We start from the raw sequence: 20810 nt of genomic DNA on the forward strand, positions 1-20810 counted from the left end.
ACAGACCATTCCATCAAAGAATGCATTCCAAAATGCCATTCCTTCTTTTCTGAGCTCTGTCGTGAGCCAAACAGTATTTTACCCCCATATATGGGATATGTGAACACTGAGAACGTGCACAACAAATTGTATTGTGCAATTTCTCCTGTTACCCTTGTGAAAATGCAATATTTGGGTCTAAAAAAAAAACATTTTTGTGGGTAAAATGTGATTTTTTATTTTTTATTTTCAAGGCTCAATGTTATAAACTTCTGTGAGCACCTAGTGGTTCATGGTGCTCACCACACATATAGATAGGTCCGATGAGGGGTCTAGTTTCCAAAATAGTGTCACATGTGAGGATTTCCATTGTTTAGGCACATCAGGGGCTCTCCAAACGCGACATAGCTTCCACTAATTATTCCAGCAAATTTTAGATTCAAGTCAAGTCAAATGGCGCTCCTTCCCTTCCACGCCCTGCTGTGTGCCCAAACAGCAGATTCTCCACACATATGCAGTATAAGCATACCTAGGAGAATCTGCACAACAAATTGCATAGTGCAATTTGGTGTCACTTGAGGGGTTTCCACTGTTTAGGCACATCAGGGGCTTTCCAAAAGCAACATGGCATCCCTTAATTTTAGCAGCAAATTTTGCATTCAAAAAGTCAAATGGAGCTCCTTCCTTTCCAAGCTCTGCCGTGTGCCCAAACAGTAATTTTTCCCCACATCTGGGGTATCAGCGTATCTGGAGAAATTGCACAACAAATTTTGGGGTTCATTTTTTTCCTGCTACCCTTACAAAAATACAAAATTTGGGGTCTAAAGTAAATTTTTTGTAGCAAAAAGTTAAATGTTCATTTTTTCCTTCCACATTCCAAAATTCCCTGTGAAGCACCTGAAGGGATAATAAACTTCTTGAATGTAGTTTTGAGCACCTTGAGGGGAGCAGTTTTTAGAAAGGTGTCACTTTTGGGCATTTTCTGTCACATACACCCCTCAAAGTCAATTCAAATGTAATGTGGTCCCTAAAATATGGTTTTGTAAATCTTATTGAAAAAAATGAAAAATTGCTGGTCAACTTTTAACCCTTATAACTTCCTAACAAAAAAAATAGTTAAAAAAAATTGTGCTGATGTAAATTAAACATGTGTGAAATGTTATTTATTAAAAATTTTATGTAATTGAACTCTCTGATTTAAGGGCATAAAAATTAAAAGTTTGAAAATTGCAAAGGTTTCCAAATTTTCACAAAATTTCCAATTTTTTCACAAATAAACGCAAGTCATATCGAATAAATGTTACCACTATCGTGAAGTACAATATGTCACGAGAAAACATTATCAGAATCAGTGGGATCCATTGAAGCGTTCCAGAGTTATTTCCACATAAACTGACAATGGTCAGAATTGTAAAATTTAACCCGGTCATGAAGATGAAACCAGGCTCGGGAGTGAAGGGGTTAATACCAAACTATACAGCATATGATGACATTTTGTTCCTTATGAGTACAGATTCCTAATGTCACCATGGCATTATATTAAAGCCAAAGGTCAAACAAATTTGATGTTGTACTCAAGATAAATCTCATTGGAGGAGGCGAAAACAAACTACGAGTAAACAAGTTTGAGGCAATCCTGAAGTGTCCGCAACCGCTTTCCAAGAAGAATGTGAATTAATCTCTCTTCATGCCAGAAAAACTATGCTATTGTTGAGAAAGAGTGTTTAGCCATAAAACAGGCTATATGTATGCTGAAGTATTACCTACTAATCCCTTTACCCCTGAGGGTGGTTTACACGTTAATGACCGAGCCAATTTTTACAATTCTGACCACTGTCCCTTTATGAGGTTATAACTCTGGAATGCTTCAACAGATCCTGGTGATTCTGACACTGTTTTCTCGTGACATTGTACTTCATGATAGTGGTAAAATTTATTTGAGTTGACTTGCGTTTATATGTGAAAAGAAACGGAAATTTCGCAAAAATTTTGAAAATTTCGCAATTTTCCAAAGCTGATTTGTCATGCCTTTAAATCACAAAATCACACAGACATGTCACACAAAATACTTAATAAGTAACATTTCACACATGTCTATTTTATATCAGCACAATTTCAGAACTTTTTTTTTTATTAGAGAGTTATAAGGGTTAAAAGTTGACCAACGATTTCTCATTTTTACAACATCATTTTTTTAGGGATCACATCACATTTGAAGTCACTTTGAAGGGTCTATATGATAGAAAATACCCAAGCCATTCTAAAAACTGCACTCCTCAAGGTGCTCAAAACCACATTCAAGAAGTTTATTAACCCTTCAAGTGCTTCACAGGAATTTTTGGAATGTTTTAAAAAAAATGAACATTTAACTTTTTTTCACAAAAAATGTACTTCAGATCCATTTTTTTTATTTTACCAAGGGTAACAGGAGAAATTGGACCCCAAAAGTTGTCCAATTTGTCCTGAGCACGCTGATACCCCATATATGGGGGGAACAAACTGGGGGCATGGCAGAGCTCGGAAGAGAAGGAGCGCCGTTTGAATTTTACAAAGTAAAATTGGCTGGAATTGAGATCGGACACCATGTCGCGTTTGGCGAGCCCCTGATGTGCCTAAACAGTGAAAACCCCCCACAAGTGACACCATTTTGGAAAATAGACCCCCTAAGGAACTCATCTAGATGTGTGATGAGCACTTTGAGCCCCCAAGTGCTTCACAGAAGTTTATAACGTAAAGTCGTAAAAATAAAAAAAATCATATTTTTTTCACAAAAATGATTTTTTCGTCTCCAATTTTTTATTTTCACAAGGGTAACAGGAGAAATTTGACCCCAAAAGATGTTTTCCAATTTGTCCCGAGTAAGCCGATACCCTATATGTGGGGGTAAATCAGTTTTTAGTGCACAGCAGAGCTTGGAAGGGAAGGAGCACCGTTTTGACTTTTTCAACGCAGAATTGTCTGGAATCGAGATCGGTCGCCATGTCGTGTTTGGAGAGCCCCTGATGTGCCTAAACAGTGGAAGCCCCCCAATTCTAATTCCAACCCTAACCTTAATTCACCCCTAACCCTAATCCCAGCCCTAACCATAACCACAAGCCTAACTCTAGCACACCACTAACCCTAATCCCAACCCTAACCCTAATCTCAACCCTAACCTTAATCCAAACCCTAACCCTAACTTTAGCCCTAACCCTACTGGGAAAATGGAAATACATTATTATTTTTCCCTAACTAAGGGGGTGATAAAGGGGGGTTGGATTTACTATTTATAGCAGGTTTTTATATCGGGTTTTTATGTTTGGCAGCTCTCACACGCTAAAAGATGCTTTTTATTGCAAAAAATAGTTTTTGCATCACCACATTTTGAGAGCTATAATTTTTCCATATTTTGGTCCACAGAGTCATGTGAGGTCTTGAGTTTTGCGGGACGACCTGATGTTTTTAACGGTACCATTTTCGGGCACATGACATATTTTGATTGCATTTTATTATGAGGCAGAATTAACAAAAACCAGCAATTCATTAATTTCTTTTGAGTGGGGAGTTTTTGGGTCAGTACGATTACAACGATACCTCATTTATATTTTTTTGGTTTTGGCGCTTTTATGCAATAAAAATTATTTTATATAATAAATAATTGTTTTTGCATATCTTTATTCTGAGAGCTATAACTTTTTTAGTTTTTTACTGATGACACTGTATGGCGACTCCTTTTTTGCAGGACAGGATGACGTTTTCAGCTGTACTATGTTTATTTATATCCGTCTTTTTGATCGCGTGTTATTCCACTTTTTGTTTGGCAGTATGATGATGATAAAGCATTGTTCTTTGCCTTTTTTTTTTTTTTAAGGTGTTCACTGAAGGGGTTAACTAGTGGGAGTTTTAAAGGTCGGGTCGTTACGGACGCAGCGATACTAAATATGTGTACTTCTATTGTTTTTTTTATTTGCATAAAGAAATTAACAATTTTTTTTTCTTTATTTAGGAATTTAAAAAAAAATATTTTTACAGTATTTTTTTACTTTTTTACATTGTCCCAGGATGTGACATCACTGTATAAAGTCAGATCGCTGATCTGACACTTTGCACAGCACTGTGTCAGATCAGCGATCTGACAGGCAGCGTAGGAGGCTTCTCGGCAGCTGCTCTCAGCAGGCACTGAGAAAGCCACCTCCCTGCAGGACCCCACGGCTATCTTGGATCCGGGGCCTGCAGGGAGGAGACCCTCGGAACAACACGAGGGTCTTAGGGAAGCATGCAGGGAGCCCCCTCCCTGCGCAATGCTTCTCTATGCCACTGGAACGCTGCGATCTTGTTTGATCACAGTATTTCGGGGGTTAAAGTTCCGGGAGCGGTCCGTGGCCGCTCCTGGCACTTAGTACCGGGTGTCAGCTGTGATAATCAGCTGACACTCGCCCGCGATCGGCCACTATCACCCCTGTGATTATGGCCGATCGCTTAGACGTACTATTCCGTCCATGGTCATATGGGCCCAGGTCACATTGACGGAATAGTACGTCGGATGGCAGAGAGGGGTTAAGCTAGTGTTAGACCATGCACCTCTGAGGTGGTTAAGGGAAAAGAATGGTAAGAATGCCCGAGTAACTAGGTGGTTCTTAGGCCTTTAAGACTTTAGTTTCCACGTAGAGCAGAGACCCAGGAAGTTAGACGATAACGCTGATGCCCTCTCCAGAATTCCCTGTTTAATGTTTGAAGGTGCCAAAACCCCCGATTTTGGATAGAGGTGGGAGATATGTGACAGAATCACTGGCAATGTATGAGAGGAGATATGTATCACAAATATTGCGGTCTTCCATGATTTGAAAAACAGAAATTTCTCTCCAGCATGTTATGTGCTGAAGGGTTAATCGGCCATGACAGTGTTTTTTTTTTATGTAAGTAGTTGTAAGATATGGGCGGAACGACTACTCATCATATCTCCACCTCAAGGGTGTGGTTCAGCAGTGCCACTGAATTTGTTTTCTCTATGTGCTGAACTGTGTTCTTGTACCCTGAACAGGCAGATCTCCACAGGCATATGGACTCTGCTATATGTTATAGTTTGCTTTTCCATTTTTGCCAGAAAGGGCCACGATTATTTTGTTGAACTCCATACTGGTTTATGCCATGTTTTAAATAAACTAGATGAAGAAATGTTCCTGTGTCTACCTCTGTGAGAAGCCGAGTGAGTAGGATTACCAAAACATTTATTAATCTTCAACGTATTGCACTCTTTCCTGTAAATAAATGTAGATTTTTTTGGTAGAAGATCCCCTATTATTTTGTCATTCTGCGACATGTTCCATTGTTTTTTTAGCATGTTTTTCAAAGTTCCAGTATTAGCAGTATATTGAGTGATAATAGGAATTGCTAATTGTGTATCAGTCAGTATTTTTGGTTCATCTTCCAACAAGTTATCGCTATGAATTTCCATGATTTCATTTTGTGATTTTTTTTCTTCATAATCACTCATTCATAAATTTTACAGTCATTATGTCCTCCTTAATTTTATAATCGCTTAATTTACTTATCTGACTTATAGGAATATTAAATAACCAACTGGGAAGATGCCAGAGTACCAGGTTCACACGTAGTTTAGTACCTGGCAAGATGTATCGATCCTCCCACTTGCTAACATATACATTTGCATAACTAGGTGTGAACCTGGTACCCATTGCAGTCCCCCATTACCAGACATAGTAGTTAATTTCATATTTGAAATAATTATGAGTTTAACTAAAGTGAACCTGTCACCAGGTTTTGGAGATATGAGATATGACCACCACCTTTCAGGGTTAATATACAGCAGTCTATAATCACTATAAATAGCATCCACCCCCATGCACAGGTGTACTTCTCTGCGCTGTTGAGGGCAAATTAAATTACTGCAGAGCACAGGCACCAGGAAAGTTCAAAAAGACCCGGCGCCTGCCCACTGCAGTTCTTTGCTCTGCCCTCAACAGGGCAGAGAAGTATACCTGCACTGGAGTGTGATACCAGGGAGACTGTGCGGATGACGCAGTGATGCGACATCCACATGAAGCAAGAACGAGGATGGCGATCATAAGAGAATGGGAGGAGCTGGACAAAAAACATCGACACCCCTCGGACCGGACCACCCAGTATTATTATTACTTATTATTATAGCGCCCATTTATTCCATGGCGCTTTACATGTGAGGAGGGGTATACATAATAAAAACAGGTACAATAGTCTTGAACAATACAAGTCACAACTGGTACAGGAGGAGTGAGGACCCTGTTGTGAATTCTGTGGCAGAGTTCACTCCTGTGGTCACAAGTGGTACTTCGGCTGATTCTCTCTGGGATCTTCCGTTTGTGGAGGAAAGTGGTACTGCAGCTTCTGAGTTTTCTCCCTCAGGTGATCTGGTGAGCTCGTTAGCTTCTTCTCTACTTAACTCCACCTGATGCTTTGATCCATGCTTCCTGTCAATGTTCCAGTGTTGGACTGGTTTTTTTCCCTGGATCTTTCCTGTGGCCTGCTGCTCTGCAAAGCTAAGTTTTGCTTTTGTTATTTTGTTGCTATTTTTCAGTCCAGCTTGCTTTTTTGTTTTTTTCTCGCCTGCTGGAAGCTCTGAGACGCAGAGGGACGACCTCCGTACCGTTAGTCGGTGCGGAGGGTCTTTTTGTCCCCTCTGCGCGGTTATTTATAGGTTTTTGTGCTGACCGCAAAGTTATCTTCCCTATCCTCGTTCTATTCAGCTAGTCGGGCCTCACTTTGCTAAATCTGTTTCATCTCTATGTTTGTGTTTTCATCTTACTCACAGTCATTATATGTGGGGGGCTGCCTTTTCCTTTGGGGAATTTCTCTGAGGCAAGGTAGGCTTATTTTTCTATCTTCAGGAATAGCTAGTTTCTCAGGCTGTGACGAGGCGCCTAGGTTCTGGTCAGGAGCGCTCTTCGGCTGCCTTTAGTGTGGTTTGATAGGATCAGGGATTGCGGTCTGCAGAGTTCCCACGTCTCAGAGCTCGTTCTTTAATTTTGGGTGTTTGTCAGATCACTGTATGTGTTCTGACCGCTATGTCCATTGTGTTACTGAATTGGTTAACATAACAGGACCCTGCCCGCGAGGGCTCACAATCTACAAGGTATAATAAAAGTTATATTTTGTCTGTAACAGGTCAGGTTGAGGGCTTATATACAGCATTATAGAATGCTGTATATCAGCACTGAAAGGTGGTGGCTGTATCTCATATTGGTCAAACCTGGCAGCAGGTTCCCCTTAAATAAAATACAATCGCTTACATATTGCACTTGTTTCCTTTGAAAATATCCCACTATTTTGCAAAAAGAACATGGATGCATCACAGTCCTTAGCATTTTCAATAACTGTGTAAAAAGACATAACACCCAAAGTCCCCATAATATACCGTATTTTTCACTCTATAAGATGCTCCGGATTATAAGACGTACCCCAAATTTTGAGGGGAAAAATAGGAAAAAAACTTTTAATAAAATGGTGATGCTTCTTATAATACATGCATCTTATTGCTTACCGGGGGTGGTGGCTGTGGTGAAGTGGGGTCTCAGGGTTGCTGCTGGAGGAGGTGGGTGTTGCCGTCACACTCTGTCCCATGCTGCCGGGTGCTGCCGCCATGCTGTATCCCCGAAGCTTGCCATTGCACTCTGTCCCTTGCTGCCGGGTGCTGCCACCATCCTGTGTCCTTGATGCTTGCTGCCATGCTCTTTAACTGGGTGCTGCTGCCGTGCTGTATCCCTGATGCTTGCTGCTGCGCTCTTTTACCGGGTGATTCTGCCGTGCTGTGTCCCCGATGCTTGACACCATGTTCTGTCCAATGATGCCGGGTGCTGCCATCGCTCTCTGTCCCGTGCTGCATGGGGGAGCTCTGCAGTTCCATCCATGCTTTCTTGTGCGGTGGATTCCTTCCGGGAAAATGGCCGCCGATAGGTGTCGCATGCGCAGATGGAGATCTCGGCAACATGATCTCGGGAGATGAGATTTCATCGCTGAGATCTTATCTCCCGAGACATGCTGGTGGCCATATTCCCTGAAAGAATCCACCGCACAGGAATGCATGGAGGAAACTGCAGAGCCCCCCCACACAGCACAGGACAGTGAGAGCGGCAGCAAGTACCAGTGACACAGGCAGCAGCACACATCAGCAACAGGGACACAGCACGGCGGCAGCAGCAGCACATGGCAGCATCGGGGATAGTGTGGCGGCAAGCATTGGCCACCTGCAGCGGCAGCACCGATAAGGTATATCCACATCGTAAGACGCACCCCCCATTTTCCCCAAAAATTTTGGGGAAAAAAAGTGCATCTTACAAAGCGGAAAATATGGTACTTTTAATACCATTTTACATTATTTTATGTAGTATATGTTTGGAATATCTCAATATGAAGGGAGTTTTCTCACAGTTCTGGACTTGGACATCAACATATTTTGTCTCTGACTACTTAAGTCCAGAGGGCAGAGTAGGCATATATTGCTGATCCCCAGCCCTCATGTAAGCAGCGATGGGCCCAGGCACAGAGGGAATTAGAGATGGCAAAGAAAACTGCCATTTTTTAAGTTGTGGGATAAAAATGGGAAGTTATTAGTTTACTTGGTTCATGTTGAGCAGCCTCCTGTATCCATTCAGTATATCAAGAATCCAATTGGGGAATTGCATACCAACTCGCTTGTGATTAAGGAGATTTTTCTGGAATTTTATCAAGATTTGTACACTACTAAATGTGACCATGTTTCCTAGGTGGTAGACTCCATTCTATCCAGTTTTCCTCTTTGAAGCCTGTCCCACAAGCAATCAGAGTCATTAAATACCCCGAATAGTCAAGAGGAGATAGAAGATGCTATTACACAATTGGTACAAAACTAATTGTGATTTGGTTAAAGATCGTTTGAGCTCTACGAGACAATTTTTAATTAAGGGGAGCTCCCTGACTCCCTCAGGAAGGCACTGATCGTCGTCTTACTAAAGCCAGTGAAGGACCTAATTTCTACAGATTTTTATCGCCCTATTTTGTTACTTAACACTGAGATTAAAATTCTAGCTAAAATTCTTGCTTTAAGATTGAGTCAGAAACTGTCATTATTACATCTTGACCAAACTGGATTAATTTCGGGTAAAATGAGACACTCAACTGTTATTCTTAAATACAGCAGCTGCCTGTGATAATCCCTCTCCCAGTTTTCTTATGTCCTTGGATGTATGTAAAGCCTTTGACTCTGTTGATGGCAGTATTTGCATTCACTACTATCACATCTCAAGCAGAGCCGGCGTCAGCACCCGGCGTACCCGGGCAAGTGCCGGGTGCCCTGGCGAGACGGGGGCCCATTCAGGGCCGGTGTTAGGGGCAGGCACCTGCCTAGGGCACATCACGCAGCCGCTATGGGGCCTCTGTGAGGCAGGGGTGCCCGCCTGTCGCAAGCGCCAACTCCCCCGCCGCTGCATTGAACTATACCGGCCTCTGCCGGTAAAGTTCAAAGCAAATAATGGAGGAGAGAGCGTCACCTGACGCTCCCTCTCCCATCATTCCCCACTCTGCCTCTGACACTGCCGCTGTGGGTGTGCGATTACGTCATTGTGCACTCGCTGTGTGTCAGGCAGTGCAGCGGCAGCTGTCGAGACTGGAGCAGGGAGCAGGGCGGGCACGTTGAGAGGTGACGAGTGTTTTTTTTTGTAACTATAACAGTGAGTACTGGACTATGAGGCCATTCTTGGGGGGAGGGGGGCTGTGCTGTATACTACATGTCTGTGCTATATACTACATGGCTGTGTTATATACTACGTGGGCTGTGCTATATACTATATGGGCTGTTATATGCTACCTGGGCTGTGTTATATACTACATGGCTGTCCATATAAAAAGAAGAAAGTATGACGGCACCAGGATAGGTGGTTTTAGATGGCCTTCAAGTGAGCAATTTACTGCAACAATCAAAGTCTCTCATGGCAATCGGACCAACGGTGGAATACAATTGCGGGTATACCTGGACCCGTTGAAGTGCATCGTGCGCGAAATGGCCGTCGTCCGGTTCACTCCCTGCACCCTCTCGTTTTACCTGCAGCCCGAAAGGCATGTCCTTACTCCGATATATGGGAGAATAAAGGATTTTTAATACATCGCTTGGTGAGTGCCACCTTTTCTTTTTTCTTTGGATATTCAATACTACATGGCTGTTCTATATACTACGTGGCTGTGCTATATACTACATGGCTGTTCTATACAGTATACTACGTGGGCCTTGTTATATACAGTTATATTAAAAAGTTTGGGCACCCCTATTAATCTTAGGCTTAATGTTTTATAAAAATTGTTTTTTTTTGCAACAGCTATTTCAGTTTTCATATATCTAATAACTGTTGGACACAGTAATGTTTCTGCCTTGAAATGAGGTTTATTGTACTAACAGAAAATGTGCAATCTGCATTCAAACAAAATTTGACAGGTGCATAAGTATGGGCACCCTTATCATTTTCTTGTTTTAAATACTCCTACCTACTTTTTACTGACTTACTAAAGCATTTTTTTTTTGTTTTCTAACCTCATTGAGCTTTGAACTTCATAGCCAGGTGTATGCAATCATGAGAAAAGCTACTTAAAGTGGCCACTTGCAAGTTGTTCTACTGTTTGAATCTCCTCTGAAGAGTGGCATCATGGGCTCTTCAAAACAACTGTCTAATGATCTGAAAACAAAGATTATTCAACATAGTTGTTCAGGGGAAGGATACAAAAAGCTGTCTCAGAGATTTAACCTGTCAATTTCCACTGTGAGGAACATAGTAAGGAAATGGAAGAACACAGGTACAGTTCTTGTTAAGGCCAGAAGTGGCAGGCCAAGAAAAACATCAGAAAGGCAGAGAAGAAGAATGGTGAGATCAGTCAAGGACAATCCTCAGACCACCTCCAGAGAGCTGCAGCATCAACTTGCTGCAGATGGTGTCACTGTGCATTGGTCAACTATACAACGCACTTTGCACAAGGAGAAGCTGTACGGGAGAGTGATGCGAAAGAAGCCGTTTCTGCAAGCACGCCACAAACAGAGTCGGCTAAGGTATGCAAAAGCACATTTGGAGAAGCCAATTTCTTTTTAGAAGAAGGTCCTGTGGACTGATGAAACCAAGATTGAGTTGTTTGGTCATACAAAAAGGCGTTATGCATGGCGGCCAAAAAAACAGCATTCTAAGAAAAACACTTGCTACCCACCGTAAAATTTGGTGGAGGTTCCATCATGCTTTGGGGCTGTGTGGCCAATGCCGGCACCTGGAATCTTGTTAAAGTTGAGGGACGCATGGATTCCTCTCAGTATCAGCAGATTCTTGACAATAATGTTCATGAATCAGTGACAAAGTTGAAGTTACGCAGGGGATGGATCTTTCAGCAAGACAATGATCCAAAACACTGCTCCAAATCTACTCAGGCATTCATGGAGAGGAACAATTACACTGTTCTGGAATGGCCATCCCAGTCCCCAGACCTGAATATCATTGAACATCTGTGGGATCATTTGAAGAGGGCTGTCCATGCTCGGAGACCAACAAACTTAACTGAACTGGAATTGTTTTGTAAAGAGGAATGGTCAAAAATACCTTCATCCAGGATCCAGGAACTCATTAAAAGCTACAGGAAGCGACTAGAGGCTGTTATTTTTGCAAAAGGAGGATCTACTAAATATTAATGTCACTTTTCTGGTGGGGTGCCCATACTTATGTACCTGTCAAATTTTGTTTGAATGCAGATTGCACATTTTCTGTTAGTACAATAAACCTCATTTCAAGGCAGAAACATTACTGTGTCCAACAGTTATTAGATATATGAAACTGAAATAGCTGTTGCAAAAAAAACAATTTTTATAAAACATTAAGCTTAAGATTAATAGGGGTGCCCAAACTTTTTCATATAACTGTACTATGTGGCTGTGCTATGTAATATATGGGCTGTTATATGTTACGTCAGCTGTGCTAAATACTACATGGCTGTTCTATATACTACGTGGACCTTGTTATATACTATGTGGCTGTGCTATATACTATATGGCCTGTTATATGTTACATGGGCTGTGCTATATACTACATGACTGTTCTGTATACTACGCGGGCCCTGTTATATACTACGTGGCTGTGCTATATACTACATGGCTGTTCTATATACTACGTGGGCCTTGTTATATACTATGTGGCTGTGCTATATACTATATGAGCTGTTATATGCTATGTGGGCTGTGCTATATACAAAATGGCTGTTCTATATACTACGTGGGCCTTGTTATATACTATGTGGCTGTGCTATATACTATATGGGCTGTTATATGCTACGTGGGCTGTGCTATATACTACGTGGGCTGTGTTATATACTATGTGGCTGTGCTATATACTATATGGGCTGTTATATGCTACGTGGGCTGTGCTATATACTACATGACTGTGTTATATACTATGTGGGCTGTGCTATATACCATATGGGCTGTTATATGCTATGTGGGTTGTGATATATACTACATGGCTGTTCTATATACTATGTGGGCCTTGTTATATACTATGTGGCTGTGCTTTATACTATATGGGCTGTTATATGCTACGTGGGCTGTGCTATATACTACGTGGCTGTTATATGCTACGTGGGCTGTTATATACTACATGGCTGTGTTATATGCTACGTGGCTGTGTTATATACTATGTGGGCTGTGTTATATAATACATGGCTGTGATATATGCGATCATGAACCGTGGTTTGTGTTAAAGGGGGGGGGGGGCACGGGGCACAGACTCTTTCAACCGGGGCCCTCAAAAACCTGGAGCCAGCCCTGATCTCAAGCTTGGTCCCAATTTTTGTAATGGGTTAATATGATACAATTCTCCTAAAGTAAGAATCTAAACTAACTTCAATATATCACAACCTTTTGCTTTGCGAAGAGAGACTAGACAATGATGCCCCCTATCTCCTCTGTTGTTTGCAATGGCCATTGGCCTTTCTATTCAGCAGGCTTGGGACATCAAGGGATTAATCCGAGGGTCCTTTCCTGACATCCATTCTAAGATTGGTGGATGAATATGGGTCATTTTCTGGTATAAAGGTTAATTGGCAGAAATCGGTTCTTTTACCTCTAAAGCCTTTCTATACTCTAAGCCAGACTCAAAATGTTTGTCTACCAGTTGCTCATAATTTTAAGTATTTGGGGGTTATTGTTTCTCAAAAAGAAGAATAATTTATTGTTATAAACATTAATCCCCTAATAGCAGAGACAGGTAGGCAACTGTAGTCCAAACAACATCTCCCTCTAGTTCTAAATTGGCGCATAAATCTCTTTAAAATGATACATTTACCCAAATTCTTATATTTGTTTAATTCCACACGGTTATGATTGATAGAGGAACATTTCCCCTCTTGAAAAGTTTAGTGCATACCTTTTACAGACAAGGGAGATACCATAGAATAATTAGTCTAGTGTGCAAGTGCCCAAAAGTTATGGAGGCCTGGCGGCTGCTAACTTGTTCTTTTATTTACTGGTCGCTCAGTTAGTGTACAACCATTATTGGATATTGACATAAGCAATGTTACTACTGCACTAACAGGTGCATTGATGGGATCTTATGAAGAGATACTAACCTACTCTATAGATATAATGAAATCTCATCAGCTCCAATCCCTCTTGAAGCTAGAGTGTGGGCAATAGCACAGAATATACAGTTGTGTGAAAAAGTTTTTGTCCCCTTCCTGATTTCCCATTCTTTTGCATGTTTGTCACACTTAAATGTATCAGATCACCAAACAAATTTAAATATTAGACAAAGATAACACAAGTAAACACAAAATGCAGTTCTTAAAACATAAATTGTGGTTTATCACATCTTTGGGATTCAGAGTTTAAATTCTCTAGCCACACCCAGGCCTGAGTACTACCACCTCTACTCTCAGTCAAGAAATCTGTTAAAAAGGACTAGTGATGTGTGGACCCCGGGATGTTTGGATATGGCCGGTTTGGCTGAACAGTTAAAAAGGTTTGGTCCGGGTACCAGAACAATACCCGAACCCAGACCTATTAACTTGAATGGGTGACCCAAAAATCCAGTGTTTGTCATGTGCATGACAGTGCAGAAAATACTGCCTCTGATAGGCAGTAAAATCAGTAAAAGCCGTGGGCTTGATGTCACCAGACAATACAAAGGTGACATCAACCCCACAAATATGAACCCCACTTGCCACCCCCAAAAGTTAAGTGGGAAGAGTCGGGCAAAGCCCCAGAATTGGCGCATCTAATAGATGCACCTTTTCCGGGGCAGCTGCGGGCTAATTTTAGGCTGGGCGGGGGTCAATATCCACGGCCCTTTACCAGCCTGAGAATATCAGCCCCAGTTGCCCTGTCATGCAGATGACAGTGTAAGAAACACCCTGTGTTCTGGGTGCCGAACCCAAACAGTATCTTAGATTTCCTGGTGAAGTCTTTGTTTGGAATCTGTGCCCAAAAATGAACTTTTCGGTACGAACCCTGAACTTTACTGTTCGGGTGCACCCATCTCTAAATAGGACCTGCCTGACAAAGTGAAGTAGACCAAAAGTTCATCAAAAGCTAGACATCATGCTGCGATCCAAAGAAATTCTGGAACAAATGAGAAACAAAGTAATTTAGATTAATCAGTCTGGAAAAGGTTATAAAGCAATTTCTAAAACTTTGGGACTCCAGCGAACCACAGTGAGAGCCATTATGCACAAATGGTGAAAATATGGAACAGTGGTGAACCTTACCAGGAGTAGCCAGCCCACCAAATATACCTCAAGAGCGTTGCGATGATTCATCCAAGATGTCACAAAAGACCACACAACAACATCCTAAGAACTGCAGGCCTCACTTGCCTCAGTTAAAGTCAGTGTTCATGACTCCACCGTAAGAAAGAGACTGGGAAAAAATGGCCTGCATGGCAGAGTTCCAAGATGAAAACCCACTGCTGAGCAATAAAAACATAAAGGCTTGTCTCAGCTTTGCCAAAAAACATCTTGATGATCCCCAAGACTGTTGAGTGAATACTATGTGGACTGATGAAACAAAAGTTGAAGTTTTTGGAAGGTGTATGTCCCATTACATTTGGCATAGAATAACACAGCATTTCAGAAAAGGAACATCATACCAACAGTAACATATGGTTGTGGTAGTGGATTGGTTGGTGGCTGTTTTAGGGCTTGGAAGACTTGCTGTGGTAAATGGAACCATTAATTCTGCTGTGTACCAAAAAACCCTAAAGGAGAATGTCCGGTCATTTGTTCGTGACCTCAAACTCAAGCACATTTGGGTTATGCAGCAGGACAATGATCCAAAACAATCCAGCAAGTCCACTTCTGAATGGCTTGAGAAAAACAAAATTAAGACTTTGGAGTGGCCTAGTCAAAGTCCTGACCTTAATCCGATTGAGATGATGTGGCATGACCTTAAAAAAGCTGTTCTTGCTTGGAAACCATCCAATGTGGCTTAATTACAATAATTCTGCAAAGATGAGTGACGACACAGCATTTCTTCTTAATTATGCCAGACGTAAATTCAGTAGGCCAAGAATCATAAACTGTTGTCTGTAGTATTGACTCTTCTTGGGGGGTGAATATTTACATCTAATATTAGCTCCTACAATTTATTTTCTATTATCTTTGCAAAACAGTAATGCAGGGTTACTGAACAATGATGTTTGTTGATGTGTTGATTACATACATTGTCCATGTCAGCCAGTTTGTTGGCATTCAGAACATAGGAGGACAAACTATGCAAATAGATTACATAATCAAACAATGCAGGATGGCCTCATTCACATCTCTCTCTGATCTCTGGATGCTGGTTGAAGGCCAGTTGTGAACTATATAAAGACTTTTTCAGCTGGAAGAACACAGGACTGCTTTATTTACCATCACTGAAACCCCAGAGACATCTTAAAGAATCTAGGTTGAGAAAGTCGGGTCACCTGGCCACATACCTCACTGCTCTCAGTTAGCTTCCTAAGCTTCTCATTACCTCCTCTCTGTGGGGGACTGCCAAAAGTGGGGAGCCACTGGTGAGGCTATTTGGCCCTGGAAGCAGCTCTAATCCTGTCGAGTCATCGGAAGGGTGAGAATCTGCAATTTGCACCATCTTGGGTATTTGCTGGGATTGTTCTATATGCTAATATGTGTTGGTAGTTCAATAAATTATTGCCACACTGTTTTACCCTCACCCTGTCTTGTCTGAGAAGTATTCTGCCCATGGGGAGAGAGGCGTTCAGTGGTATGAGTCCTTGTCCATACAGTCTTGTTGAAGTGTGACAAACATAAAAAAGAATAGGAAGTCAGGAAGGGGCATATACTTTTTCACATAACTGTATTGAGGTGCTCAGATACGCCTCCGGTGTCACCCAGTGTGCCATTTTGGTTTAATTCTAACCTTACACATTTATATTCTTTGCCTGTTATGGTCCTCTGGGAGGTTACGGTGTCAAATTCGCCTTTCATATTTTCCCACATACTTCTGAATTGTTTACCTTTGAAGATTTCAAAGCTAGATATGGGGTCTCTGATGCCGCTAAGTCCCAATACATACACCTGCATTATGCCGTGCAAGCACAGTTTGGGAAAGCACCAGTGTTCCTAGGCTTTTGAAAATTGGACAGACTCTTCGAGGGACCACTGATTTACCTAAACTTTTCGCCCAAGCATATTCTTTTCTCCAGTCATCTGTTGTCAAGTCTTATGATAAAGCTTATGTGAAATGGGTGGTGGATATACTGGTCTTGATGGTGGAGGAATAGGGAGAGGTGTAAGGCCATGTTCACACAGTGCGGTTTTTACTGCGGAACCGCCGCGATTTTGCCGCTGCGGGTCCGCAGCTGTTTTCCATGCAGGGTACAGTACAATGTACCCTATGGAAAACAGGAACCACTGTGCACATGATGCGGAAATGCACTAAAAAAAGCCGCGCTGAATAGCTGCGGTAAAAAAGAAGGACCATGTCACTTCTTTGTGCGGAACTGCAGCGGTTCTGCACCCATTGACCTCCATTGTGAGGTCAAACCCGCAGTAAAACCCGCAGATCAAAAATATATCTGCGGGTTTTCTGCGGTTTGTGGTGCAGAACTGCTGCAGCAGGAAGTGCGTGGGCGGAGTGTGGCTGCCCCCCCGTGCTCCAATCCCACCCCCCATGCTCTGATGCCATTCCCCCGTGCTCCGACGCCCCCCCGTGCCCCCATCTCCCCCCCTTATACTTACCGGGCCTCCCGGTGTCCGTCCGGCCGTCTTCTCCCTGGGCGCCGCCATCTTCCAAAATGGCGGGTCAATGCGCAGTGTGCCTGCCGAATCTGCCGGCCGGCAGATTCGTTCCAAAGTGCATTTTGATCACTGAGATATAATCTATCTCAGTGATCAAAATAAAAAAATAGTAAATGACCCCCCCCTTTGTCACCCCCATAGGTAGGAACAATAAAAAAATAAAGAATTTTTTTTTTCCCCCCACTACAGTTAGAACTAGGGTTAGGGTTAGGGGTAGGGTTAGGGTATTTTCAGCCATTTTCACCCTAAAAAAACTTCCTAGAAAACACACAGACTCTGCAGGGAAAACTGCATAAAAAAACGCACTAAAAACCGCATCAAAAACCGCATCAAAAAACGCACCAAAAAAGCACCAAAAAACGCACCTGCGTTTTCTGCCAAGAGCTGCGGTTTTTAGTGCAGAAAAAACAGCAGGGAAATCAGGTACGTGTGAACATGGCCTTAGATACATTTGACTCCCCAGTGTTGAGTACTAGGGACTGTTTGATCCAGACAAAATTTCTAAACAAAGTTCATTATACTCCGGTGGGGTTTAGGAGGTTTCGGATGGCTCTGGATGATTTGCGGTTTCATTGTAAAGTGGTGGTCTCTTTTCTGCATTCATGAAAATTCTTCCATTCTGGTTTTGATTTCTTCATGATCACTGATTTCCCTAGGGTGTCGTCCCCTAAAGTGTGCCTGCTAGGTATTATAAATGAGCTTATTGAAAAATCCTAAGACAGACTGTAGATTCCCCTGTATGTGCCATTGGCTGCAATTCACCAATATATTCCACTATATAAAGTCCTTTATACAAATAGAAGATCTGTTTATAAATTTGATAAAGTATGGGGACGGTGGTTAGCAATAGCAGAAAGTGCCAAATAGCATTCCCAGCACAGACCTCTGCATATTTAGTTCTATCATATGTCTGCATAATGTGATACTTAATGACATTTCGGAAGACTGGTGATGGGTATGGCGACCGGTATGATTGAATGTTGTGTATGAGGTTGTATGTATTGAGTGCATGGATATGATTATTTAGCTGTTAATTCATTCTATACAACTACATAATATTGATCTAATGTTGAGATTGAAAGGGCTTCAGTGGACATTAATTATACTTACTGACTCTAATGGTTGCTATTGTTAACATTTTTATTGTGTTTAAAAAAAATGGAAAATAAAGCCTTAAAAAAAACAAAACAACAACAATCCTTTCCTGAGATAACAGGGCGACCTTGTGGATTCATTGCAGACTTATGGATCTTGGGAATATGATAAAACATAGCTGATTTTCGATTGAGGTTGGTGATAAACTTTGCTTCCTCTTTTTTCAAAGACCCACAATTTTATCTCCTTGAAACTCATTAGGATTATCCTATTTCATCTAAGCCGAGTGGATTATACAGAAAGTAACAATGAATAAGTATACCCGAGTCAGTGATTATTTTATATATTCCATATCACACCAGTATTTTACAAATATTTACATTAGGAACAGACAAAGGGCTGGATGTAGCCTGAGGGATGCACTTTTTTCAAGTCTGATTTAGGATATTCGTTTAAATAACACGCTCAAACTAAAATGTGATTAGTGAAAAATGAAAGGTCCTCCCAATGGGGCACATACTGGTTCCATCGCGGTCATCCTGAACTGACGGAATAGCTTACCATTGAATGAAAATAAATTGCTTTCCAAAACAAATCTAAGTAATGTCACAACGAAAGCACTGTGTTCACTACTTAACTCCTTAATGTCCAGTGACGGATATATCGGACATTGGACGCCTCCCCGTTTGGTGTGGGCTCTGGCGATGAGCCCGCACCTTTTCCAGCATATGACAGCTGAAACAGCCGGAATCGTGATCTACCAGCGGCTGTTAACATGTTAAATGCCTCTGTCAAACTCTGACAGCGGCATTTAACATACAGGCGCAGGAAGCGCGTCATTAACCCTGCCCATCGGCGCTCATGTCACATAACTGCGGGTCAACCGGGGTCTGCAGGAGACCCCTGTGGTTGTCATAGCCGAATAGCTATGATCGCCGCCCAGTGGTCGGGGCTCATAGCAAGTGAGCATTTCTGCTACATAGAGCAGGGCTGCAGCCTTGCACTATGTAAAACAAGTGATTGGATGATCACTGCTTCTAGTCTCCCATGGAGACTACTGAAGCAAGTAAAAAAAGGTTTTTAAAAATATAAAAACATAAAAAATATATAAAAGTTCAAATCACCCCCATTCAAAATAAAATAAAAAAAATAAAATATAATCATATTTGGTATCGCCACGTTCCGAATCACCCGATCTATCAATATATAAAAATAATTAATCCAATCAGGAAATGGCGTAGCGAGAAAATAAATCAAAACGCCAGAATTAAGTTTTTTGTTCACTGCAACATTGCAATAAAATGCAATAACAGGCAGTCAAAAGATCATATACACACCAAAATGGTATCAATAAAAACATCAGATCGGCGGGCAAAAAATGGGCCCCAGCTCCCAAAAAACGGTGACGCTACGGGGTTTGGAAAATGGCAACTTTTTAAAAAAATTTTTTTTACAAACTTTGGATTTAATTTTACCACTTAAATCAAAAATGTTTGGTGTCTGTGAACATGTAATGAGTAGTGAGGGGCGAGCACTAAAATGCTTGGGTCCTCGTTGCCCGGGTTGAGCAAATACTCGGGTACTCGACCCTAGCAACGAGCTCAAAGTAAGTCTATGGGATACCTGAGTTTTTTTACCGTGATCCCCCCCAAGGGTCCTTTTAAGGTCTAAAAACGTCTGCAAATTATGGAAGCACTGCACAAATGACAAGGGAACATCACGGGGATCACCCCTGGAAGCATTTCTCACTCCTAGGTCACAGCTGTAAGCAATGTTGTCAGACTTTCATGTCATTTTTACAGGTGCACCAAAAAACTTGCAAAAACCAAACCAAAATGGATTTTGCTGGGAAATATGTTAAGGTACATCCTTTCCAGGGTAATGACTTGTATATAAAGCAAAAATAATTAACCCCAGAACAATATGTTCCTCCACCACTTGTGCTATGTTCACACGCAGCGTTTTTGATGCGTTTTTCAAATTTCACTTTGCTTTCAACCAATACAAATGCATTCACTGTGAAATGTCATTGTAACATTTAACAACCCTAACTGGCCATGTGGTGTGTGACACATAAGGAGACACATCTTGTTTCATTTCTGAAGGAGGGACTCTTAAAGTCACAAAGCCTATTTTTAGAGGGGCATCAGGCAGCATTAATATTCCTAAAGGGTCATTATTAACCCCTTCCCGACCTTTGACGCATACGCTGCGTCATGAAAGTCGGTGCCATTCCGACCCATGACGCAGCATATGCGTCATGGAAAGATCGCGTCCCTGCAGGCCGGGTGAAAGGGTTAACTCCCATTTCACCCGGCCTGCAGGGACAGGGGGAGTGGTAGTTTAGCCCAGGGGGGGTGGCTTCACCCCCTCGTGGCTACGATCGCTCTGATTGGCTGTTGAAAGTGAAACTGCCAATCAGAGCGATTTGTAATATTTCACCTAAAAAACTGGTGAAATATTACAAT

Source organism: Ranitomeya imitator, chromosome 5, assembly GCF_032444005.1.
Source record: "Ranitomeya imitator isolate aRanImi1 chromosome 5, aRanImi1.pri, whole genome shotgun sequence".
NCBI classification, from domain to species: domain Eukaryota; kingdom Metazoa; phylum Chordata; class Amphibia; order Anura; family Dendrobatidae; genus Ranitomeya; species Ranitomeya imitator.